The sequence below is a fragment of the Doryrhamphus excisus genome, linkage group LG6, assembly GCF_037039965.1.
Source record: "Doryrhamphus excisus strain RoL-2023G ecotype Guam linkage group LG6, RoL_Dexc_Guam_v1.1, whole genome shotgun sequence".
Taxonomy (NCBI): domain Eukaryota; kingdom Metazoa; phylum Chordata; class Actinopteri; order Syngnathiformes; family Syngnathidae; genus Doryrhamphus; species Doryrhamphus excisus.
The window spans coordinates 15,569,603-15,597,091 of NC_136362.1; the positions used below are offsets into that span (position 1 = coordinate 15,569,603).

Sequence of the window (27,489 nt, forward strand, 5' to 3'; positions counted from 1 at the left end):
AGCATCAGGGGATTTACGCTGTGCAGTGAATATCTTGAAAATGCACACATTTGAAGGAGAGGTTGAAAGATATGGAAGACCTTTACAGGCTATTTCCCGGCCCAGTTACTCAGGTGGAAGAGGAAAATAGAAAGTGGGATGAGCGCCAACAAACTGTTGAAAGATGCGTGGAGAGTCAGCATGAGAACACGAGGAGGGAGAAGGAGCAATGCCGAAATCTTATGCAGCACTTAAAAGTGGAGGTTCTCCAGTTTGGATTCGAGTGACTTGCCTTAATGAGGACCATTAACGCGGTTTGCCCACATTCCCTAAACGCTGGGGAGGGCTGGAAGATGGTCGGCTAAAAATAAAACACCTCAAGCAAAACAGAGATTCATGAGGCGGGTGCTTGGAATTAAAAAAAAAAAAAAAAAAAAAAAAAAGACATGCTGGTAGGAGAAAGAAGTGCAGCACCACTTCCTGGTTGATCCTAGAAATGGAGAAACATGTTGCCCTTATGAATACTTAAAACAAGAAAGGAGCATGATCTGAAACAATGTGTCATTAATAGTCATTAAATCTTGAAGAGAAAGCACAAAGGTGATTTTCATTTGCAAGCACCAGAGGGCACACTTAAGTCAGACTAGTTTGACGACAAAATGGGCTTCAGTAAGGTGAGGAGTCGTTTTAAATCAAAGAATATGGTGTTAGGCTGCACGGTGCTTGAGTGGGTGGCCACACAGCTAGGAGACCCAGGTTCGATTGCCATCTCGTGTATCTCTGTGCGGAGTTTGCATGTTCTCCGGGTTCTCTGGTTTCCTCCCACATTCCAAAAACATGCTAGGCTAATTAGGGACTCCAAATTGTCCATAGGTATGAATGTGAGTGTGAATGGTTGTTTGTCTATATGTGCCCTGTGATTGGCTGGTGAACAGTCCAGGGTGTACCCCGCCTCTTGCCCGAAGACGGCTGGGATAGCCTCCAGCACGCCCGTGACCCTCTTGAGGATAAGCGGCGGAAAATGAATGAATCAATATGATATTTGTTGTAAATATAGAATTTTATTAATTCTATAATTCAAACCAACATGACCATTAGCAAACATTAGCACCTTATTATTGTTTTTCAGTTGTGGAATTTTCGAATTTTCTAATAGAAAATGTAAGCTAATGCTAATGGTGTATTTGTTTTGGATTTATTCATGACAAGCACAATTAAAGACTGATTTATCTGCACCGTGCGCCATGAAATGATCATTTTTATATTTCAACAAAATCGTCCAACATGGGCCATTTGCCTCAGAGCTACACTAAGGCAGAGAAAATCTTGCCTGTCAAAGTCTGCTATTGTGCACATATTTCTTTCTTCAAATGGGTAGTTCACATTTTAAGATCCTCTCAGGGTTTCTTCTCCTGGCTAGATGTTCGCACACAATGAGGCAAAGCACACAACAACCCACACTGCCGTCCTCGCTTCTGTGATTCAGTAGTGATATACGGGTCCCATTTGTCAAATTTACAGCACTCAGCCAAACAAGATATCCCCCAGACCTCACATACTACAAAGCCGCAGCTTTGGTCAGTATATAACTGCTTGACTTCCCTTCTTATTCTGGCTATAACAAAAAGACAAATATAAAGCACACACATGTACTGTGCGAGACCTCGGGCATTTAGACAGGAAAGTGCCGTGATGAGATGAGCGTAATCGACACATTCATCTTTGCTTCGCTAAAAAAATACAATATAGCTGCCATGGAAAACTTCAATTTGTATGAGCAAATTGAACTGGCTTCCACATGGCACATCAAGTACTGTATTACACTCTTCATGTGCCTGAGTAATGTCCATCCATCCATCCATCTTCTATGCTGGAGCCTATCCCAGGGTACACCCTGGACTGGTCCAATGCACCAATCACGGGGCACGTATAGACACACGCTATAGTCACACTCATGCCTGCATATGAGTTTGTTTTTTCTCATCTTATTAACAGTTAAATATGGTCAAACAAAAGTATTTAGACACCAGATTGTTACAACTAAATATTGAGCCACACACTATAATGATTGGCAGGATGTTAATAATTCAATTAGCTTGTGTGCAAAACTGCAACACTGTTAGTGTAATGAGCACAGAGAGAATCTGTGAATTTGCCGTTTTAGTTACAGCAAGTGAGAAAAAAGCGCTATTGAAAATGGATGAATGGATGGAATTATGGCAAAGAAAACTGATGATGCTTTCCCTCCTTAGCGTAGTTTCTTTATAAATCTCATTGGCATCTGATAGACGATGCAGGCACTAATGAAAGCTGGATAGGTCCATGTTTAACGCTCTACCTAATGGCAAGTAAGCAATTAACACTAATGCAAAAAGGAAAGCACAAGTGGCCTGGAATTATGTTAATTATTAATCGCCACGCAAGACTAGGGCAGCCTTGTCTCACATTGGTGATAAAATACTGTAGATGTGAATGGGATGGAAACGGTGAAAGAAATTAACACACAAGCAGCATCAATGTGTGTAAAGGTTAACAAATGCCGGCTGCCTCATCTGCAATTTATGACAATATTTTTCCATATTTAAGCCCTTTGCAGAGGCTCTTACAAGGCCCATCTGCAATAAAAACCTACCCAGCAACAAACTGCTGAAACCGCCAGATGAACAAGCACAGGAAGAGCAGTCGGCGAGGTGGATGTCTTTACATTCAGACTGATGACTCTACAACATAGATGAAGCCTATGAAAGGTGTGATAATTGAATAGTTGATCATAAAAAACAACTGGCTTCTAATTGTTGATTATTTCATATAAAACCATGCAACCAGCAGAGACGCTGTGGATTTCAAGAGTTGAACTCCATCCATAAACCTCCACTATAATAACTCATCCTGATGACATTATTCTGAGCAATATATACAGCAATCACCTGTTTATTGCTGTTCAGTGATTCCAGACCTGACCTTGACAAGTACATTTCTGCACAGTTCACATAGACACCTTTACAAAAATAAGAATAAATACGGCATTCAAGACATAAATAAGTCTTGTGTTCATTGCTATAAATGTGTTCTCTAAGACAGAAAGTCACGTCTGGGGTTCGGAGAGCAAATCAAAGATCAAATCTGTCATTTGTGTGTCTCACCAAACATTGCAGTAACATTACTGACACCCGGTGACCAGTGAAGAATACCATATATCACTCACAGGCTCTTTGAATGTGTCTTATTAATGCCGTATGCTGTGTTGGTATTTTTATTTTACTTAATTTAGCCAAAATATACATAAAATTTGCTTCTACATGCATAATTTTCATGAATAATAGGCCACATTCAACTAGGAACCTGCATGATTCATGAATATATATTTTTTTAAAGAGTGAAGCGCGAACTTGTCAATGCAAAGTGGCAAAAGACAACAAAAAATAATATTCAAAAATACAAATACAAATAAATAAAATACAAATTTAAAAATGTAAGAAAATTATTGAAAATGACTTTCATTCATCTCTCTTCTTTCACTTGTAGTACACTTCAGTGATGGAATCATAAAAAAGCCAAAGAAAAAGTACATTTCAAAAACAAGATTTGCTGATCCTCACTAGGGCCGCGGGTATGCTGGAGCCTATCCCAGCTGTCTTTGGGCGAGAGGCGGGGTACACCCTGGACTGGTCGCCAGACGGCTCAACTGGTAATATGAATAAATGCTGCACTAAATGAGATACATATACTGTAATAAACAGCATTTGAGGACACAGTTAAGCCTATTCAGTTGAGTGTCAAGGACAGACAGAGTGATAAGTGGAAAAAACAAAGAAGGATGGAGACAGAAATTGCTCGAGTTCTGCATCTCGGCTCAATGACACCAGAGTCACATGTTTACAATGTTTTGATGGCCTAATGACAGTACAATACAAACAGTAAGGAAATGGAAATACTGACAGAAATTCACTCTTCAGTGTTCTTTACAAAAGAAAGTGAACTGCTGTTTTTTTTTTCCTCGCAGCTTGGCTTTCTCATTTTCACAGCTTGTGCCATTTTCCTGTCAGTCTCTCACTCCCTTGCTTTCCACATCAGCACCACTTTCAGCTGCATCCCCCTCTCTGCTACCGCCTGCTGTGACCATGGACAACGTGGGCCTCACTCGGCTTTGACAAATTAAAGCAACTCCATAGATGACAATAACCTTCACAGACCAGTGCGGAGTCTAACGCAAGGGGTCGGGTGGATAGGTTCTAGAAAGAGACGCGTGCAGATAGATGGCATATCAAGCACGGCAGGGCGTTTACAAATTGAACTCAACATGGAATGTTCATTCAACGATTAGCAGAAGATAGATGGGGATTTAAAGTATTTCTAAATGAGTTTAAACATTTGTAACTCAGCATGAGTGAATCATATCATATCTGTAAAACAGCAAAGACAGTTCTATTGTGTTATTTGAACACAAAATATTGAGTTGACCTCACATTGGATTTTAACTGGCATCATGAAAGTGTGTGCAGCATGTTGACAACAAAATAAGTATTTCATTTCTTCATCCCGCAGAAGCGGTAGAAGAGCGAGACAGCTGCCTTTTTTTGGTCCACTAAAGCTTGCAGGTCATTTGTTGGACAACCGCAAGAAAATAGTGATAAATGTGCCTTAGGCTGACGACCTATGAGTGAAAGCGAGACAATCATTTGTATTATTAGATTTGATTTGCTTATTTTCAAGATGAGGGCGACATGACAAAAGTTGTGTGTTCATGCTCATCAGTCACAACATTAGGTACACCTTATACCACAATAATCTCTAATTCTGTGGGTATCATTGTGGCTGTAGTTTGCAGCGGTGCAATGCATCATACTGAGACATGTTTATAATATTATTATTTGGGTCTAAACAATGCACCCTAATATTATTAATATTATGGTTAGGGTCTAAACAATGCACCCTAATAATATTAATGATACGGTTAGGGTCAAAACAATGCACCCTAATATTATTAATAATATTATGGTTAAGGTCTAAACAATGCACCCTAATATTATTAATAATATTATGGTTAGGGTCTAAACAATACACCCTAATATTAATAATATGGTTAGGGTCTAAACAATACACCCTAATATTATTAATAATATGGTTAGGGTCAAAACAATGCACCCTAATATTATTAATAATATGGTTAGGGTCAAAACAATGCACCCTAATAATATTAATAATATGGTTAGAGTCAAAACAATGCACCCTAATATTATTAATAATAATATGGTTAGGGTCAAAACAATGCCTCCAGCGCTCAGATTGATGCATCGGCATCACGCAATGCATTATACTAAGAGGTGTTTCTAATATTTTGATCCTAACCTCTTAGTTTGCACCTGCAAACTGTGACCACTAAATAAACACATTGTACTGAGAGGAGCTTCATAAATTTTGACCCAATACAAAAAGTAAGAAAGACCTTTTACAGTAGTATAATGAATGGGGCTACACCATGCATTATTCTTGCACAAAACACACTAAACTGAGCGTGATGTCTTGTGTTGGTAGACATTTAAAAAGATGCACCGAATGAAGTATCTGCTGGGTCAGCTGAAACTAGTGCATAATTAGGACAATTTGTTTAGTACGCCATGCAACCGGAGTAACAACTATTTTTTCTCCTGAGAGAACAGACGGGAGGAACTTCAGACACACATCCGCAACTTCACTCACCAGCTATGATGCGACTTGTAGAAAGCTTCCAATTTCTATTTTTTTGCTCTCTCTCGTTCTCTGGGTCTATCGTGGCTGGTTTACGGACGTCCTTCCCGTGGAGCTCGGTGCATGGATGTCTCAGCGCTGATGCTGGTCCTTGCGGCTTCCACTGGGCTCAGTCAGATGCGCGCTCCCCTCTCAGTGGCTCAGTTGCAGTGGGGAATGCGAGGATAAACACAGGGTGATGCTCCGCTCGCTCTCCTTCTCTATGGTGAGCTGAGACGACCCCCACCCACTTCTCTCTCTCACTCTCTCTCTCGCTTTCTCAGGCTGTCAGCTGCTCACTCAGACTACCTCTTCACGCTGTCGCTCTCTCCCACTGCTATCTCACCATCTTATTTTCTCCTTTCTCCATTGATTTCTCTGCTACTTTCTCCCTCTCTCCTCATTGATCTAGCACACGGGTGGCACAGCCAGTGCAGCCTCTAGTGGCTCCCTTCATGATGCTCAGGGTCTAAAATTTGAACATAAAGGAGTGGAGCAGCCTGGAATTCTGCCCCCCCAAAAAAATAAAATCACCTTGCAGATGCTGTCGCCACATCTCTATGACCATAATTGACCCAACTAGAGTGTTGCATAACTCCATATCTGAAGTTGGAGTCTTTCAATATTACCAGTATACTATTTATTTAATAAACCAATGTTTATGAATGCAAATTGTGTCAGAATATTGTATGTCAATATTATTCATGTATTATTCATGTGACCAGTCCAGGGTGTACATTCCACCGAGTACATTCCATCGTTAGCAAGTCTCACTCATTTATCCCTGTTTTAACAGGCCAACAAACCCTCTGGTTGGGGTGGAACATCAATCCAGTGATTCCTGAACCAGCGGGCCAACATGTTGCCAAGCTACTGGGAGAAGCCATGCAGACTAAAACAGACAAAGCTGAGACCATTGACCTTAATACAGACCAAAGAATTGAGACTTGGTTGTCAAGATGTCGTCACCCACCCAGGCTGTGTCGCCTACATGAAGTGCAAGGTTCCTGTTGATTTCACCTCATCCGAACCAGTGGCTGGAGTCGCTAGATGTTAGTGATGGTTTGATAGCGGTCCACCACATCAAGCAGCTCTGTATAGAAACCCCAGTGGGGAATCACATCCAACACGGCTCAGCTGTGTACAGCTTCACAGTGTTCCAGCCAATCAACAACAACATGGTGGAGACGGATCATATGGACAGCACCAAGGCCAACAATGAAGATTCACCTATTAACGCGTTCCCTTTGGGCTTTCAAATCCCCCTGCCGCCTTTCAACAAAGTATGGAAGAAGTGCTCGACTCTCTGCAAGATGTTGCATTCCATATTTAGATGATGTACAACATATGAAGACTCCAACAGACCTAACCAGTCCGAGCTCTTCAGAAAAGAAGACTTTCTGATGAAATTTGAATAGACCCAAAAGACATGGAAGCCACCCAGGCCTTGAGGAGTAAGGTCCCACGCACAGTCAGAGATGTTCGTAAGCTATTAGGTTTCCTCAGCTAATACAGAACATACTGTAAATTCTGGTGTGTACGCCGCAACCAGTAAATTTAGAGGTCTGGACTGAACCACGGTACAGTGGGACCAGGGATACCATGGTCCATCATCATAGTGCATTGACTTCCCTTATGTGCTCGGTGCAGTGCAAAACCAGCGCCAAGGAGGAGAGCTCAGGGTTATTGCATATGGCTCCAGGAAGTTGACACCTGTGCAGGTAAGCTTTGTTCACACGACCCCCATTTTTAAATGTGCGTATTATATACTGACAACCCATTGACCTACGTAATGAGCACCGCAAAGCTCACCACCGTTGGGTTGGTGAGCTAGCCAACTTCCAGTTTGATGTCCATTATCTGCCATGAAGGCTAATTTAGATGCTGATACATTGTCAAGGCTACCATTGGACATTGACAAGTATGTTCACTCATGCAGGAAAAAAGTGACAAGTGACAACCATACTTAACGGTCCCATACTGTGCTACTCTATAAAGGAGTTTAGTTTGGAATTTCTATTTTTTCCCCTCCCCTCTCCTGTCGTTGCTCTACTGCCCCATAATTCATCGTCCAATCATACTGTGGGGTCCATACATGTTGTATATGTATGGACAGGTGCAAAGGAAATCTGAAATTTCCCCTTGTGGGACTAATAGACATCTCTCTCTCTCTCTCTCTCCCTGGCAACATGGAAAGGAAGCAAAGCCGCCACAAAACAAGCCGTCGCCTACGTCACCATTTTGAACCCAATAGTTGAACCGCGCAGCTGCCAGAACTGCTTCCAAAGCTCCACAAAATGACCCCATCATTGGTCAAGTCATTCAATTGAAAGAGACCACCAACACACTGACAAGTTCAGTGAAAAGAGGAGTCAGTGGTCCAGTAAGAAAACTCCTTCACCAGTGGGAAAAGCTTCACCTTGAGAACGACCTGTTATACAGTGAGGAAAATAAGTATTTGAACACCCTGCAATTTTGCAAGTTCTCCCACCTTGAAATCTTGGAGGGGTCTGAAATTTTAATCTTAGGTGCACGTCTTAAGTTTGTCCATGACCATTTGGATGATCCAGAGGAGACCAAAATACAACTTTTTGGTCTTAATTCCACTCAACGTCTCAGGAGGGAGAGGAATGAGGAACACCATCCCAAGAATATCATCCCTACTGTGAAGAATGGGGGTGGAAGCATCATGCTTTGGGGGTGTTTTTCTGCCCATGGGACAGGACGGCTGCGCTGTAATAAAGAGAGGATGACTAGAGCCATCTATGGCAAGATTTTGGAGAAAAACCTCCTTCCCTCAGTTAGAGGATTGAAGATGGGTCATGGCTGAGTCTTCCAACATGACAATGACCCAAAGCACAGTTTGAATAACCAAGGAGTGGCTCTGTGAGATATATCAAGGTTCTGGAGTGGCCTAGCCAGTCTCCAGTCTCCAAGTCTTTGAATGGAGCTCAAACTCCCTGTTTGTCAGCGACAGTCTGGAAACCTTGCAGATCTAGAGAAGATGTGTGGAGGAATGGGCCAAAATGGTTGCTGTGGTGTGCGCAACCCTGGTGGAAAAACTACAGGTATCGTTCGACCTCAGTAACTGCAAACTAAGGCTACTGTACCACCTGCCAGTGTTGTAAATATACAACATTTTTATCTCACACACACACACACACACACACACATGTGTACAAATCTGGTATTTTGGGGCCTCTATTGGTGCAATGAATGGCTTCCCAGTACATGTTCCCAAAGCAGTGTTTTTGGAGTTTGCTTCCCATCACGGTTCCCAAACACGCACAGGGTGTTCTACGGAAGGGAACAGTCATATCCATTTGGTGTCCTTGGTGCTTGTCAGCCATCCTTGCACATCCTTTTTAAACTTTATTGAAATAGACAAAAAGTGCCAGCTAGCGCTAGATGTTCTGCTGAATGAATGCATGAATTTGATTGCCAAGATTATTTACCCAACTTCACCAGCCAGGAGGTGATCAGACCTTTACATCAAAGTATCCTTTCTTGGAGAAGGAGGGTGCATATACTTCATAATGTGTGTGTTTTTCCAGTTAATAAAAGTCCCTCCTCTACCCCCCTCACAGATAGTACCTTTGTTTAGAAATGCAAACAATTCAACATAATCATTGTTCATTTATGGCCATCCTTACTACACTGTACATATTATATAAAACATTACCTACAAGCTATAGGACACTTCCAAGCGTTCTGTTTTGTTTACCTCTACAAATAACCAGTCATGTGGAAATGAATGCATTTTCACTATCCCATAAAGTGCAGCCATTCCTTGCAGTGCCGTCTATTACGGTGAGATGGACCATTTCATGAAAATGTGATGGTGAGCAATGATTTCAATCACATCATCTGTTATCGGCGTGCCCTTAATTGCTCCCAATTGTCTTTGTACTACGTTGTCAAACAAGGCTTAATGGGTTTGTTGTGTCTGTCACATTCACGCTGCAGGCAACACTGTTTATATTTACCAAGATGCGATGCTCAACTAAATAAGACCTGTAATAGGTTTCTTATCAAAGACTCGCCAAGCTTTGGTTGGCTCAGTGAGTGCTTTTGCTTTGCCGTTGCAAAATGACTATTGAGAATAGAAAGTCAGCACACATCAATACAGCAACTGAATAATAAAAATAATACAATTCTTCAGTTCGGGGAAGCTTTTTACATGCATCATTTCATTGCCACAACAAAATAGCGCCAAAGAGTCTTACTGGAAAAAGGCTATATATGACATAAGAACCTTAATTTGTCATAAAACACAGACAAGGGCAAAATGAAACGTTCTTTAGTATTTAGCTCATATGATGTGTGTAGGTGGGTGTTTGTGCGTGTGTGCCTCTGGAGGATCAGGGGTGCTGACAGGGGATAAAACCTTGCCCTCGCCAATCAATATAGCTTTTCCCTTCACACTGCAACTCTGTCACAACTAGAAAACCAGGGTATTGACTCAAACTGGAGAGGCATGGTTAACCAAAAGCGACGTTTAAAAACACACAGAGGTGGCCCAAAAGTGTAAAGTCCACAGTGTCCGAAAGGCAAATGTAGTGTAAAGGCAAATGCTGTTGTTGTTGTTGTTCCTTTACTTCACAGTTTTCCGATACACGAGGGTGAAGATGTTTGAGTGATTAAGTCCTTTGGGCACTTCCAAACTGCTGACTGAATGATGAGTTTCATCTGCTTGAGGAGGTTAAAGTTGCTTGATCGGCACATTTGTTGCAGTGATTATTCAACCCTTTTGTCTTTTTTATTTTATGTCATCAATTATGTATTTTCTTCGTTGTCTCATATATTTGCATTTTTTTTATATTTTAGTATCGTCAATGCCAGATGATATTTTTGACATAATTACAAGTACAATATATATAAGTGCATACCGTACATTGCATAAAAAGCTTGCCCAAAGAAGAACCCATTAAAATTGGTGAGAATCTGGGTACATGTGCAGATACACTGATGAGGAATTACCATATTGACCCAAATAGTATAACATCTTTTTTCCATAGAAAACAGTCTATAAAAAGGTGTCCTTTTTGATTTATCACATCACACAGTGGTGTGAGGGCTTTTCTTCCTGTCACTCACACACTTGTGAACTCCACAGACCTGTAAGTGTCCCAAAGGTTGTTAGCAAGTTAGCAAACATTTTAAGATAATGATTATCAATGATGCATCCAATGACCGCCACACTCGCCGCCATGAGGGAGGGGCCACAGGTTGAGTCAGGTTTAATAGGTTGGGTGCAGAGTGAGCTGGGTGGCAGCATTGCCAGCAGTGAGAGATGACAGACAGGGGTGACAATTCTTGTTGCCCCCCCAGCTCAAGGCCTGTATATTGGTGTTCAACCCGGGGGGTGGGGGGATCTGACTGTTTTTGGTTATGTGCTGAAGAGCAGTTCCAAATGCCCGCCCTTTTTGGAGTCCATAAAGGGAGTACTGAAGAGTGATCCCTCAGTGGATTCTCTTGTTCTGCCGGGTGACTTCAACACTGACACCTGGAGGGGTGTGATTGAGAGGAACTGCACCCATTATGGAAACTTGAGCAGTGCTTTGTTATTGGACTTGTGGAAGATGCTGGTCAGACCGAGAGAGCTTCAACCATGTTCTAAAGGGAAGCAGCGGTAGGGTGAGACTATGTCTCTCATCTCTTAACTGGCCTGGGAACACCTTGTGATCCACCGCTAGGACCGAGACAAAGTAGTCAGGGTGAAGTAAGTCAGGGCTTCCTTGCTTAGGCTGCTGGCCCCGTGACTTGACCTCAAATAAACGGAAGAAGATGAGGATGGGTGCTCAATGATGTAGACTCATCAAAAAAACTGATGAGCATATAAGTTATTTAAGGAAATGATGAATGAAATGAAAAAGATCAATTTTGTCTGTTTTTATTACAATTACTTTCTCTACAAAAAGGTCGATCACCATTACATTCAGGGTCGTCTTACATTCAGTCAGTACAATACTTTTTGTGTGCACACGGCTTTTAGAATAAACCAATACTGAATTTATGTAATCTTCCTTTCATCTGCGTGGTTTGTGGTTTGTTTGTTTACCTGCCTGCATAAAGTATGTGGTATTCAAGCTTCCGCTATTCAAACGGTGTGAGACTATGCAGTGTTTCCTCTCAACACTCCCGCTGTTTTACTGTTCAAATCAACAATCGTTTGTCAGCACAGGAGTCCTCCCACACAACCGGTGTTGACTATGCCTGGAGCCATGTTTAAAGTTGCATTTTTTTGTTGCACAGAAAATTTTTCACACAAATAGTCTTACAATAAAATTTGGGTAAAAGCAAAACCACAGTGGAAGCTCTAAAAATAAATACAATTTGCTCAGGGATGCTAGTCATTTTTTTTTCCATAGTGGAATTTATCCATCCATCCTTTTTCTATGCCACTTATCCTCACTAGGTTCATGGGGGTAATGCTGGAGCCTATCCCAGCTGACTTCGGGCGAGAGGCGGGGGGTACGGTCGATAATGGAATTTATTCCGATCAAAATCCATCTAAATAATCTGTTCCTGGGTCAAACAGTCCCCATAATGACTGGTGTATTACTGCCAGCCTATGTATTACGTCTCTGTGTCAGCGGGAAATGGTCTGACCGTCAATCAAGCAGAGTGCAAACCAAAGCAGCACAGCAACATCTTTACAGATTTTGGAAGTCAGTGCACGCATAAGGTGCACCTGATTACAATACACTTTTTGGTAGGCAATCAGGAACTCCAACTACCTATGCCTGATGGTGGAGTCATTGGGAATGCCAAAAAATTGGCATCATTTTAACTACATATATAGGTCAGAAAAGTGGGAAAAGCATCATAGGTCCCCATTCCTTTAAATTATATGTGCCCGGGCCACACTTTGTAAACCCCTGCATTAGATTCTTAACACAAGATACTCAAATAAGCAACCGGCTGCTAATGCTGATGGCGAAATGCTGAAAGTTTTACCTAAAATGACAAACTCTTGCGTTTTACACAAGTGTAAAAAGAAGTTAACACTGGAAAACATTCAACAAAACCCTAATAAGACTGTATGTGCATGGTCATCATTCATTTGGAATTAGCGTCACAACAAGGCTTCCTTAAAAAGCCAAAGAAAAAGCAAAATGCCCAGTTTTTCAGTTGATGTCATATATGGCAGCAGTCCTTTTTTGCACAGGTGTCACAAAGAAGAAACAAAAAGCCAAAGAAAAAGCTAAACATAAGCCCAGAGTTCATCTTTGGATACTTGCGTAGGTGTACAATATGTTTAATCTCATGTGATGTCGTGCAGCTTTAGACGCTCGTTTACAGGTGTCACGGAATATGCTCAATAACACAACTTTTTTTTTTTTCAAATGGAGTGTTGCAAAAAAGCCAAAGAGAAATCTTTGGGGTTAATTTTTTTGACACTCGCATTGTTTTTTTAATATATAGTATGACATCTGACATTACATTATGCATGCAGTGTAGCCATTCAACAGCGGTCTATTTTTAGTCAAATTAACCACAAAAGGCATTCAACAAGCCAAAGAAAAAGCAAAAGACACATCTAGACTTTTGTAACACACACTGAAATGCTGTCACATAAGATTATTTGAGGTCTTAATCAATTGGGGTTTTACTTTTGGCATATTTTCCCCAAATTTTGATAGAATTCCAGATGATAGGACTTCAGGTGTTCCATTAAAGATCCACGCATGCACATACATGCAGATTGTATTCCATTAGATGGAGAAATGGAGAGAAGGAGACATGCAGCAACAAAGCAACAGCAGAAGGTGTAACAATGTATTACACAGTGTGGAAATCAGGTTGAAATTTCAGAGATGTTGTCTCTTTTTCCCTGTCTTCTTTCAGTCTTAGGCCACACTAATACTGTGACAAAGCAGAGAGTGACTGCAGTGTTGATGGCAAGCGGGCGGCTTGGCAGGGAAAAGATTAAATCGTTGATCTGTGACCTCAACGCAGGAAATCATGACAGCAATAACAGGAGCTCTGCTGCGTCGATTGCTGTGTTACCACACAAGTTAGCAAATAAAGGTTGATATATGCGTGTTAGACTGCATATTGACAGCAGCCATTTTGAAAAAGTCAACTTTAACCATCATGAAAACCTTGCATTCGTGTTAGAATGTGTACTGCTCACCTTTGCCTACATGTGATGATGCGATGTGACCTGCTGACATGTACTACCATATGTGCGGCTTCTAAGCTCAGCAGAAAAAACAAGCAGCAAATTTCACTCAGCATTTCTTGCCTGTGTGTTTCCAATCAGTCATTCAGGTCAAGGTCGCTCTCAAAGCAGCACAATGGCAAGAGGAATCATTGCCAAAAAATAAAAAAACTGGAAGAATTACTTATACTAAAGAAATGTGTGGGCGAATGAGAGCCTCAAAAGACAGCAAACAGAACGTTGTGACTATCTTGTCAATGATTAAACATCAATGTATTGGAGAAAAAAAGCCATGTGACCTTTGCTGGATATCTTGTCATCATCCATCCTTCAGCTTCGTCCTTGGTGATGAGTGATTCATCCCTCAGGCTCAACAAGCACACATCCAATAAAATACATCTGTCTTCTCATGTCGAGAAAGAAATGAGGATGAATTGGGAGCACCTAAGCCTTTCTGAGTAGCTTCATCTTAAGCCAGAGGAGCGAGAGCTTGCAGAGCATAATTGGATTTTATTTTGTTGCGCAGGGAGGAGAACTGATGAACGCTGCCTTCACTGAGCTCCTGGTACAGGTAGCATGTCTAAGTCACTCACACAGTACACAGAGGCCAGAAAGAGATATAGAAAGCTATTCCCTAATGGTACATTTTTGGGAAAACATGAAAATACTGTGTTGGTAGGCTACATTAGTATGCCCAGGGTAGACTGACAGAAACATGAATGGCAATTCATACCAACAACCTCCCCAAACAATATCTAAACATGCTAGCTGTCATACAAGTGTCAGAATTTAACACTACAATAAAACTAAATCAAAACAAAAAATGTACCCTTCCATCACATTGATGAAAGGAATTTGAGAATTTATTTCGTGCATAGCACTTTTTTTTTTACATTGTTAACCTTGATACCCATGTAAAAATAACCAACAGTGTACAATGAAACAAAAATACAACAAAATTACTCACCCTTGCATTACATGGAGCAAGGATGTTGAAGTCTAGTCGACTTCCTGCATGGCGCTATTTTACATTTTTAACTGTCAAGTGTCCACCCTCGGTCATCTCTGTGTGGAGTTTGCATGTTCTCTCGTGCATGCGTGGGTTTTCTCCGGGTACTCCGGTTTCCTCCCACATTCCAAAAACATGCTAGGTTAATTGGTGACTCCAAATTGTCCATAGGTATGAATGTGAGTGTGAATGGTTGTTTGTCTATATGTGCCCTGTGATTGGCTGGCGACCAGTCCAGGGTGTACCCCGCCTCTCGCCCGAAGACAGCTGGGATAGGCTCCAACTAAAACCAAATTATTCACCCTTTCATTACATGGCACATATAAGAAAGAGACTATGCTACAACGTCCAACTCGGGAAGTAAAATAGCAATCGTAAGTATTATGGGACATAAAGTCGTCTAGGGACACACATTTGTACACTCTATTAATCTATGAATGATTCTCGTAAACCCCGCAGGAGATTACTGCACTTTGTCTTTCAATGCTTTAACCTGTTTAGTGATGACAGATAATTCTGCATTTGCTATTATCAGGAGACCCCGAGCATAAAAATAAACACTGGCATAATTATGTTATTTTATATGGTGCCGATACCTACATGCACCTCCTTTCACTGTAGGAGTATGTTGAAGCCACATGCTAAATGCTTTGCTAAGGCAACGTCTATGTCAACTGGTTCTCCTCTATTCTGGAGAGACCAGTCATTTGACCTGGGTGTAATTCAGACGCCTGTGTGGCTCACATTGTTCATTTGTGCATTCCCATCCATCTCATTCATTTGCTTAATATTTTCCTTTGCTTCTTTCTATTCCTAAAGAATGGCACGCAAGACAGCATTATTGTCCAGCAGTACTACTAGTACCTCGATATCATCTCCTATCGCCTTGGTATCCTTTCACAGTTCTGTTTTCTCCTTGAGGTTTATGACGTTTACAAATCCCATCCGATTAGCTTGAACCCTCCAAGTAAAAACATTAAGCGTATTTTTCCTCCTCTTTTTCTCTGTCACAAACTAGTAATGAGTGAAACCATCCCTGAAATATATTCATGAAAAAAATAACAGAAAAGTACATTCCAAAGTTTTAATTTTTCTCCAGCATTATCAGGCAATTAGCTCCTTGCAGTCATCACACAGTGGGGGGGTTGCAGCTCTGAATCTCACATGCAAACTAACTTTCTTTCCTCTCTGGCGCAAACACCCACAAACTCTCATTAATGACGAGCGTGCATGGGGCGGTGGTGTCGGCGTGGCAGCACGCACTCATACACACAACAGGATTAGCATATCATTTACCCAAATGAAGTGTGGCTTGTGTACAGCAAGAGAAGTCAGGGAAGCGTCCGTCTGGAGATAAGACACACAATGATGATAACTCCTGATCGAGCGCAGTAATTAGATCTTCAGACTTCAAAAACCTTTGCTGGAATGAATCATCACCGTGGTACATTTCCCTGAGATGGATGTGATGAATATGGTGATTGTGGGAAGGTAGAAGCAGCGGGCGTAGAAAATGGGGTTTTATTTATGTTACTGTAGGATCTGAAGACTCACATGGGAGCCACTGTGTCCGCCAAGCCAAGACACCCACCATGTGTATCACTGATGATAAAAACACAGGGATGTACAGCGCTTGGACAAAACGGTAAAAAAGCATTTAAGTGTCTAAGATGCAGCTTTGTTTTCGTTCCATTTTTATTGCACCTTGTGGAATCTAGGCAGCTGGACTCAATGTTATATTGTCGTGACATTTTCAATATTGTTATCATTATAGCCCTTTTCTTACAGCAGGAGAATTTTGGAAAATTTTAGAATAAAATAACTTTCTCTATCCTGGCCTGAAAAATGCGCTTAGTTGGGGGTTTGACTTTTCAGATTCCCTAGAATTCTTGACCACACTTGCATTGTCGTTGTGCTGGTTTGGCCTTTAGCTTCTTCTATCAACCCGATTTATACATGGATACATTTTCTAGACCTTTGAGATGTGGTGGAAACCCTACAGATTACCGGGAATTATTGTCCCCAGGTAAATTAATTCCTGGAAATATGTAGTTATATGTAGTAACGACTCCAAATTGTCCATAGGTATGAATGTGAGTGTGAATGGTTGTTTGTTTATATGTGCCCTGTGATTGGCTGGCGACCAGTCCAGGGTGTACCTCGCCTCTCACCCGAAGACAGCTGGGATGGGCTCCAGCACCCCCGCGACCCTCGTGAGGAAAAAGCGGTAGAAAATGAATGCATGAATGTAGTTATATGTAGTAACGACTCCAAATTGTCCATAGGATAGGCTCCAGCATACACACAACCATAGTGGTATAGAAAATGGATGGATGAATGTAGTTTCAAATAACCCAGTTTTAATTCAGAGTCAAGTCTCACAGAACGTAATGACGGACATGTATGCATGAGTACACATGCAAACAAGGCGCGACTGCCTGCTAAGACTGTTGAATTTCTGGATATCTCCTCAGCTACATCTGATATCTTGCACAGCTTTCAGTTCAGACAATCTCCAAGCTGCTTCCTCTCAATGCACATCTGAAAAATGGATGAACGGACAGCTTAAATCATGTCATGAAGGATGTTGTTACGTGTTCATACATATGTGCCACGTCTCTTTGAGTTTTCAGCACAGAAAAAGACGCTATGAGAAGCTTACCTCTAAAAGCAACACCTCTAAATGTGTAGATTGATCATCTTTTGTCATTTCTTGGTACAAAAATGGCTGTACTTGGCCAGAAAGCACAACCCTTGACTGCTGCAAACCTATAGAAATATCACAACTCTGCTAAAGATGGGCTTTAGCTTATTTTTCATTTTGTATTTTAATGGCGGATGTGGGCAGACATCCGATGAGAAGTGAGAGGAGGATTGTGAGAGTGGGCAGAGAATGAGGTTTTGGCTTATTTGATGTCATTTTATTTGTTTGCACTCCTACAATATCCCGGTTAGGACTGCAGAATAAGAATCACCATACGTTATGTCATACAGCACATTATTAAAAACCACGATTGAAAGATGCTGTAGTATGGAGTTGAAGTGTGAAGTTAGGAAAAAAAATGCATGGTGGAATGGGAGGAGTGGCAGTGGAGGTCCATGCCAGGCGTTCACACATAGGTTGCCTCTAATTAATTTGGACATCAAGCTGCTGGGTGGTATTAGTGGTAGTGTGTATGTGGACGTGCATGTGTGTGTGTGCATGTGTGTGTGTGTGTGTGTGTGTTTAGTGATGACAAATGCCAACCCCAACTGCTGTATTTTGCCCTTGAGGTGGCAATTTGCATTAGTGTCACTGCAGGACACATATGTTAGCTAATACACACATAAAACTGATATAGCAAGCTTGTACAGCAGCATAGATTTACTATCCACCGAAAATGACTCCACACACAGACAGTATTGTTGAAATACTTAGAATCAAGAGAGTGGAAAGATCAATGTGTCTTGCCTCCAGTTAAAATAAGCATAGTGGTTTTCAGCACACTTCAAATAAAGATTTTTGCACTCAAAAACCTAGTGTTTTTTAATTATTTGTTTTTGTACTCACATAGTCCTCAAACTTGGTGATCTCCTCCTCCAAGATGTCTGTGTCCACTTTATCATCCTGTACCACACAGTTGATCTGCAGCTTCTTGATGCCCACTGGCACCAACTTGGAAACCCCCAAACAGGAGCACCGAGCGAATGCTCTCCTCCAGCTTGGTCATGTCTGTCTCGTCATCCCACTAAAAAGGACAAAAAAAATTTAAGTTGGCTCCTAAACATATGGTAATTCTATACAAACTGTACACTGTCTAAAGTATATCCACGTTCCCTTGAAAAGATACACAGAATAGAGTAATACTACAATGTAATAGTACAAAGTGATTACTCCAGGGTCTCCTGCTCACTGTGAATTCTGTTTTGATAAAAGTAGTCTGCCAGATGAGTAAATGCAATGTAAATACACATAAGAGGAAATGTCTTTTGTTACCACCCAAACAATTATCTGGAGTAAAAGCTCACTCATTATGTTCTCTGCGATTAGAAAGAGTGGAAAGAGTCAATTCCAAACAATTTGTCTGAACCCTGAAAACAGAGGAGTCTGTTGAAGAAAAGGCTAAGTCATATTAGCTGCAATTCATCAGCACTCCAATCTATAAAATAAACAGTCTTTCATTCTGCCAATACAAGCATGATGTCGCCTATCAGTGTCATGTTCACTCCCGTGTAAGTGCCACACACTACAAATGATGTCCTAAAGTGCCTGTAGACTCCATTAGACCCTCTACAGGAGGTCAAACCATCATGAAATAACATAATAAGTGCACTGCACTCTGTCTTATGCCTCTATGTAACTATTAAGGTAATGGCATTGCAGGCAGTGACTTACATGTGAGAGTATTGCTGTGCTGCGTAGAATTTACCTTGAATTTAAAGGGGACCTATTATGCTTTTTCCACTTTTATGTCCTATAAATGCTGTATTCTCGTGTTAAACAATGCCAAAGCATAAGATAATGGGGATTGCGCATTTGGAAGAAGTTTAGGATGGATCCGCACATTCTGTAAAACAGTTCTACTGACGTCAGTGCGATCCGGATGTCCTAATATGGTCTGCAGATTGCCTGCACTCAGTAAAAGCGGACCTAGTATCCGGAAATGCTCAGGAGTGCTTGGGAGTGTGACCAATCACAGCCGAGTGGGCGTGCCTGGAGGTGGGCCGTGGGTGGAATAAATTAAACAGACCCTTTGGGTGGGAAGCAGGAAGCCCATGCAAATGCTGCAGAAAGTGGTGCACAATCTGGAAGATCTGTGTGTAGTTGCTCAATTGCAGTGCACAACTCAATTAATAGGGTCCAAAATGAACATAATAGGTCCTCTTTAAAGAAGACCCTATAGTCCAGTTGCCACTCCACACTAGCAATTCAGCGCACCATTTGTGTTTGTCCTGGGGGGCAGCTAAAAGCAATATACTGTAACATAATGGAGATGAGTCTGTTTTGCTGTCACTATGTTTATAGTGTCATTTACTGTAGGCGATAGTAGCTCAGTTCATAAAGACTCGACTTTGGGACTATTAAGTTTTGAATTGCATTGCAGACAGCAATATTTGCACATTGGGAATAGATTGGGGAGGGGTGATGTGTGCGTGGTCTGTAATTTTTGCATGCCTGCTGACCCTGCATAACAAGCTCTTAATCAGCTAAAGTGTTTCCTGTAAGTTAAAGATGCCACAAGACAGCTTGAGTCATTCACTGATGCAAATAATCTCACATTAAAGACTTAGCTGCCCGCATCTTATAGCCTGGAAAAATAGTACAAACCTCATCCTCTTCACACAGTAATATCTTTATTGCAGACATACATACTTGGGGGGATTTACCTTTATGATTCATCATGAGAGACTTGAAACATGCACCAAAGAGAGCGAGAGTAAGAAAGATGAGCAATGTTGAGCAACAGGCAACACGGCGGAACATGTGTGGAAAACTACATTATCATTGCAATTTGTTCCTCTTTGTTACCCTCCCAGATGGTTGCTTAATTGGTTGGTTTGGGTTGGGATTAATTGGTTAGTAGGTTGTAATCAATGGTTATAATTATGGTTTCATTTATTTTCAACATGCAACAGTTTACCATACATCAAAATGCCTCATGTTGCAATTTGAAAGTCTGCATATTTGAAAAGGAGTAGGAAGAAGTAAAGCTTATTTAATGTTACCTACTCTCTGTTTGACATGAATTGCTAATACATTTGTTCACTTCCTTTTGTTTAGCCTGCACTAATTCGCTAGTTACATTATTCTTCCTTATAATAAAAGCAGTTGTTTGTAAACAAAACGAAATAAGGTGCTCCTTCTCCCTTGTTCTTGTCCAGATCTATGCATTCGCCAATCGTTTCTTCCATCTATTGTGCTTCTTGTTGAGCAGGCCCTTGCAAAGTGGAAGAGATGTCGAATTTTATTGACTGTAATTCTTCCACCTGCATCATTCTTTCTTTGTTGTCATGATGATGATCTTTAATATTTATCCAAATCATGGAATAAATAACTATTGCCTATGCTGGTCCTCCATTTAGCTTGATGTAAACTTAACCATTGGTGCTCCAAGTGCTTTCTACTTCCTCCCTGCTTCCTCAAGTCATGTGCTTTGACGATGTCAGCACTGCGTTTTGTCAGATGCTCATTCATGCAGACGTTTCTACCTTTCAGCCTCTTGCCCTGTTTCAGCAGTGCAGTTTTGAATTGGTAAACTTAATATTGACGGGTGTGGTGTTGTTTCGGGCATACAATGAGATGTAAGCATCAATTGTGTCGATATTTGAATTGACCTTCTTTGTAGGAAATTGACAAATTGTTGCTTTGATGAAGCATGTCCATTTTCATCTGATTATCCTCTGTTCTGGACTGCCCTGTCAATAGATATTGGTGCAATTTGAGGGTCACGTCGTTAATTTAGGCATTATGGTTCATCTCATCAATTATATTTTTAATTTGTTCAATGATATTTTCCTTTCCTTCTCTTCCTCAAGAGTGGCGCACAATGCAGCATTATCGTACAAAAGAATGATTGCGTAGAGCTCCGTTTTCCTCTGTAGGCTTTTTAACTTCCTCAGAGCAGCGTGCAATGATGTGGGTTTAGAGGGTTTTGTTACTTTTTGGGGTTAAATAGTAGGTTTAGTAGATAACATTGTTATCCATTGTGTCTGTGGTAGCATGGTCAGACAGGATCAATGACAACCGATTAATTAATAGTGTTTTGACTACACCTTAAAGTCATTTCTATGAACTGCGAATGGGCTTCATTGCAGAGGATGCCCACTCTGGCCTTGCTTTAATGGCATTGTAAGTTGATAAAGTTGCAGCCACTGATGCCATCATGTGTCTCATGCATCATCTTCCTCGCTCGCTTTCCATACAGTCTGGCAGCATGCTGCTGTAATGTCATCACAGTGGCACCAATTGAGGTGAGCAATAGACCTTGGTAAGGGATTATTATAAAAGCTTTGTACATGACTATTTTGTATTTCAAAACATGGAAATAATGCAAATGTAATTATCCATTTTAGAATACAAGTCCAAATGAAAAATTCCATTGAAGTATCAGACATTTCCTATACAACTATATAATATATATGACTCGTCTGTGGATATGGGCACAAAGAATGCAGAGCAGCATTTCCGTAGAAGAAACAAATAATGTCTGGGAATTGGTAAGCAATAAAATGTCATTTGGTCCAGGTGGATTCCTATCTGCTTGGATTATGACATTTGAGTCGGTGTGTGGGAATACCATTCCTGCCTTCAGCAAATGCAGAAAGCAAAGCAAAAATAGTCTCTTGCTGAATGTAGCTGCATCTATAGATACTGCACGCATCCACATCTTTTTTATGTAATCGTATTATTCTCAAAATATTTCCCTAGCTTGTAAGCGAATATAAAGAATATTCAGCATGTTGCATATACAATACAGTGTGCATGTGTCCTGTGAAGCCAAATATCTTATCGACAAACAAATATAGTGGAACATTTATTGTCGGCTTTTGTTGAAAATTGACACCTTAATTTTGTCTTGGTTGTGTGCTTTGCAGGGTGTGTCTTTTTTCTTTGTGTGTTTTTTTTTTAAAAACACATTTAAATGATGAGTGAAAGAGAAATTAACACTTCAGGTTACTTTTACCTTTGAAGACGTGAGACCAATTACCACCACTTTCCTGTTTTCAGTCAAGAATTCCTTCTTCAATTCAGTTAAAGGTAACCAATTCATTAATCATTCATATGCAATTAGGGAGGTTTTGAATTGTTTTCTGCAGGTAAAACTATTAAAAGTGTTTTGTGTCAATATTTTTGGCTTCTTGGAACTGATTTATTGGATTTACATCATTTCTTATCTGAAGGATGTATTCAGTTAACCTCCATTTCAGTTAGAGTCAGACCTTGCGGAACAAATTAATGACACTAACCAAGGTTCTATGAATCCAATACAGGAAATTAATACATAAATAAACACTAAAACGGAGATAATAAACTAGAATTGAATTTGAAAATGTGTTTCTGGTGTCTATTTGTGTCTATTGTCTATTTACAGCGTTTGTAACACTTGGGTGACATCTAGTGGTGCTGTAAAACATTGTCATTCCAGTCATTGTTGCGGATCCACGTTGGATATTCAATATAATAATAATAATAATGGCCTATGCATACTGTCATACATATTGGATGTTGAGGCAAGGTGTGGTGGACCCAAGTACAAGGAGGCAGGGACAGCAACAGTGGAGTTTTCCTCAAAAATGTGTAATACCAAGAATGTGGTCTTTCGGGATAAAAAAAAAACATAATGTGAAGTTAAATAATAATGAAGTTAAAACTAGCACAGGACACAGCAGACTCACCACAGAGGACACACGACGAGCCAACAAAACAGGACCGAAACTGGGAACTAAATACACACGCTAATTACACAACGAGACACACCTGGTTCCACACAAGATGAAGGAGGGAGCTGATTGGAGGAAACACACACAGAGGAGCCAATCACAACAAACAAGGCCACAAGGAGCACAGACAGCACAAACCAGAACCGAACACAAACAGGATGTGACAGCCTACAACTCAGTAGGATGATGATGATGATGGAATACAAGGACAAGTAATTAATAGATATGCCAGATTCGACACATTCTCCTTTTAAAACGCATGAGAAAATACAAAACATGTTAAACAGCCAAGCCAATTTCAATTATGAGCCGGGTTAATCCCCACCACAGCCTTGAGCTTCCTGTGCAGCAACATGCTACCTCATTCCCACAGAACAAATCTGAGGAAGATTCTTCAAAATGACTGGAAGCAAAGCTTTAGTGTTGACATGCAGCAAGGGAAGAGGATAAAAGTGTTGGAAGAGGGGAAATTCTTTCAGGGGGTTTTCATCAAATATGTGGACTTTGAAGTAGATGAACAAATGGAATCTAGAAGAAAGTGTTAAATCTTTCTGTCAAAACTAAAACTTTGTTCAGCTCACTTTGGTTGCTGGTTGTGGCCTTAATACATAAATTGTTGGCTAAAGAAGGGTGACTAATCAGATTGCTGGTAAACATGCCTTTAAGCAGGGGTCTCAAACTCAATTTACTTGGGGGCCACTGGAGCTAGGGTCTGGGTGAGACTGGGCCGCATCAGGTTTTCAAAAAAAAAAAAAGCATTTATTCAAAACAGAAAAATGAATAAACTTTGCTTTGGTTTCGATTTTCTTCAATAAAAGCTCTGATAAAACATTCCACTGTTCTCAAATATCTTACTTTTTATTTTTCTACACAAAATAAGATGAAAAATAAATAAACAAATCAAGAATAAAGAAAATCAATCAATCAGTAATAAATAAATAAACATAATAATAACAATAAAGCAGCAAATAATAAAAACTTAAGAAACCACATATATGTACGTAGTTGGTGGGTAGACAAATTATTTTTTCAGATTAAAATGAACAAAGCATTATTAGAGCCCTGTAGACATGACAAAACACGACTATAGTCACATTTATACTTTTTTTATGTACAACATATTGCGCAACTGCAGGGTCTTGAGACACATGCTAACTCGCAAACTAGAGAGCTAGCGACCTAAACGGTAGCCTTCAAGTTATTTCCTTTAAACTTAAATAGCCAAAAACTTACCACTTCCACACGGATAGGGAGGATAACTATTAACAGTTATTTAACCTTTAACATGAACATTAATCAAACATAATAATTTTTTCTGGGTACATGATACCATACAGCATCCATATCAAACTTGCGCAGGCCGCACTAACATTAAACTTTCATATCAAGGCCTCAAACTAGTGTCCTGCGGGCCACATTTGGCCCGCGGGCCGTGTATTTGAGACCCCTGCCTTTAAGAGTTTTACATAAAGAAAGAAAGCACATGCGGTCTTTTTCATTGAGGCCGCTTTCAAGTTTGGGTTGGCCTCAGAAGTGGTTAGCGTGTAGGCCACACAGCTAGACATTAGTTCGATTCCACTCTCAGCCATCTCTGTGTAGAGTTTGCATGTGTGCGGGTACGCTCTGGACTGGTCGCCAGCCAATCACAGGGCACATATAAACAAACAACCATTCACACTCACATTCATACCTATGGACAATTTGGGGTCACCAATTAACCGAGCATGTTTTTGGAATGTGGGAGGAAACCGGAAAACCCACGGGGAGAACATGAAATACAATAACACTATATTTGCATTTCAAATCAATGAGCCAACGTTAACACGGCTGTACAATTATGTGCACGTCTACGTTGTCACCAACAGGTGTCACTGTTTATCAACAGACAGTTTTTAATAAGTAGCCAGTATTTAACACTAGCTTCAGCAATTAGACACGTCTTCGTTAGGATTAAGCTTTTTAACATTAAATCCACAATGGTTAATAATTTTGCCTTAAAATACGTGCTTTAACTTAGTTCGGGTTCTACTCTCCCTTGTAATCAGGACACTGCTGCTTTCATACAGTATGTTTTAATAAGGACCCACTGAAAGATACATGAAAGCCTGCACTATGTGGTGGTGGTGACTATAATAGACTGGGGGTCATCTGTGTGGTTCTTCCCACACAAAACAGCAGTGTTATTCACATCTGCAGCCTCTTGTGTAGCATCCCCTTGGGCACGGTCATGTGTTTTATCCAAAACAACTCTTGTATTGCATGACAAGTGCAATAAAATGATTCGGGGGTTTTAATTGGCCGCCGGGTGTTTTTAGGTTTGTGTGTATCGGACAAGTTGTTTCATGTCTGCTGATATGTGAATTTCTCTTGGAGATTAATAACGTATCTATCTATCTTGTGATGCATACGTCAGCCAGAGGTGTTCGGTCTTTCAAGCCTCAATCAAGCAATCACAAGAACCTACTGTTTAGTAAGGGGTGGAACTCTTCATACTAGACTAGTTCCATTGTATGTTTCCTGATACTCTCCAATGAGTGGAAGATTCATCCTCAATGTGTTCTGAAAGGAGAATGTGCCACCGGATTGTAAACAGGAGGTATGATCGAGAAGACCATTTCCACAGCAACAATCCTTGCTGTTCCTTAAAAGAAAAAAAATCACTATGTAACTCCGTTGGAGAAAGATGAAGTTACAAATAAAAAAAGAGCACATTGGATGTCAGCCCACAGCGGAATTTGACCTCTGGTTCCCATTTTGACGTTCCATCGCCCTTCGTCACGTCGACGCTGGGAAAGAAGAGAGATGCAGTTGAAACATGTCAGCTGCCTTTCACGTTCGCTGAGGAATGTTGGCGGTAACGAGACGAGATAAGAGCGTTCACTTCATAAAATAAGATTGATAGCCTTTGCATACCGCCGAATTGTCAGGCATCCGGCTTGTAGTCTAGACATGTTAGACATGCTCATCGCAGTATCTATATATTTAAAGATACTGCTGTCAGAGTTTGATACAAATAGAGTACAAGGTCAAATCTTATGGGACGTACAGTGACCTGTTGTCTCATGGCTTTAATTTTTTGATAGGGTTTTTGGATAGGCTTCTACTACACATAACTCCTTTTATGGACCTTTCCCAAACTGTGTTGGGAAAAACAGAGGTGTGTTGATTTATGTAGTTGGTGGGATTAGTTTGGGCAACATCCTTTTCTATTCTCAGTGTAAATGGACCGGATACATCTTTGTTGTAGTTCATCCAAAAGTTGTTTGGTGTTTGGTCTTTTGGGATTAGAAAGGGGCCTTCCTACAAACACATCTCTTTAAGTAATTACCAGAATTTGGTCCACATGCAATAGCCCCGTTCAATCGTATTTTGGTTTATTTTGGACATTTTGGGTAATTGGGTAATTTGGGTAATTGTACATTCCAAAAACATGCTAGGTTAATTGGTGACTCCAAATTATCCATAGGTATGAATGTGAGTGTGAATGGTTATTTGTCTATATGTGCCCTGTGATTGGCTGGCGACCAGTCCAGGGTGTACCCCGCCTCTCGCTCCAGCATACCCGCGACCCTTGTGAGAATAAGCGGTACAGAATATTGGATGGATGGATGGGTATGCCCCCAACTTTGTGGGAACAGTTTGGGGAAGACCCTTTTCATTTCCCAATGCACAAAGCAAGGATCATACAGGAGTTTGGTGTGGAGGAACCCAATGAAATAGGCAATAGAACAGGCATGGTAAGCCATGAGTCCCTTTGTCAGGTCCAACACATCATCATCTGAGTGAATTCCCGCTTACACACATACGCCAAAGTCTTGTGTCAAGTGTTCCCAGAAGTGTTAGAGTTGTGATGAAATGCCAATCCCATCTGGACTTCCTGTATAGGTTTTCACAGCATGTGTTCTACCATCAAAGACGTAATTGAAAGGCCCAACGGAATGAAAACACTTAAAATAAAAAAACGTAGAAGACGTATTTGTATAGCATGTGGGTGATGGCCTCCATGGCTGTTAGAAGGAAAAGAGGGAAAATGAGTTTGGTTTTTTTTTTAGAGATTCCTATTCTGTCATCTCAACCTCATAGGCCACATCTCAAAAATAGTTCATAAACACTTCTTGGGCGTGGGTTATATATCGGAGGCAATAAAAGTGCAAAGGAATGCAGCACATGTCAGGGAAGGTGCGTG

The 27,489-nt window shown here is 40.8% G+C and overlaps 1 protein-coding gene across 5 annotated transcripts in view; it reads right to left on the bottom strand.

Annotated features, from left to right (window-relative positions):
• tnr (tenascin R (restrictin, janusin)) overlaps nucleotides 1-5,929 on the bottom strand; it is a 139,116-nt gene extending 133,187 nt beyond the window's left edge. For 2 of the 5 annotated variants that reach the window (XM_058066132.2, XM_058066131.2), the window contains exon 1: nucleotides 5,680-5,928. The gene's annotated coding sequence lies outside the window, so the exon portion shown is untranslated. Of the gene's footprint in view, nucleotides 1-5,679 lie in introns of all 5 variants that reach the window. The other 3 variants (XM_078791538.1, XM_078791537.1, XM_078791539.1) reach the window with 3 other exon arrangements.
• Between the last annotated feature and the right edge of the window lie 21,560 nt (nucleotides 5,930-27,489).